Raw genomic sequence first — 597 nt, forward strand, 5'->3', positions numbered from 1 at the left:
ATGAAATTGCTGAATCAATTAATCCTTCATTAAGATAAATTAAAAGCTATTTCAATTTTATTTTTCTTCTATATTCTCAGAATTCATCAAATTTCACTGACTTTGACGCTGAAATGCATATTTGCTTCTGGATATTTGATAAATTATTTATTTGGGCCTTTAGCAGTGAATTTATCTTCAATGAGGAAAGTACTATCTTATGTTTACAATATAATCTATTAGCATTTTGCTTCCATTTACTCATTTAATGATACTTATTTCTCATAAGAAAGAGAATGGAAATTAGAACTTGATATATCCGATTTATTTCTCGTATCCACATTATTCTATGGCAAAAGTACATGATATTACTGCGATGTTTTAAGGAGAAACATAATAAATGTATGTTTCAATTGTATTTTCTAAATGTGTAATGTATTATAGAAGAAGACAAGGGAGAAAAAGAGATAGAAGCACAATTAAATACCTATAACATGAATGAATCACTCAATAATCCAAAGAACCAACTGATATGTAAGCACATGTAACCCTCAATACTTTGATGACTCCTAAAGGTGATATCGACTCTTTGCGACACCATGAACCACAGCATGCCAG

Source organism: Bison bison, unplaced genomic scaffold (assembly GCF_000754665.1).
Source record: "Bison bison bison isolate TAMUID 2011002044 unplaced genomic scaffold, Bison_UMD1.0 scf7180017861549, whole genome shotgun sequence".
In the NCBI taxonomy this organism is placed as follows: Eukaryota; Metazoa; Chordata; class Mammalia; order Artiodactyla; family Bovidae; genus Bison; species Bison bison.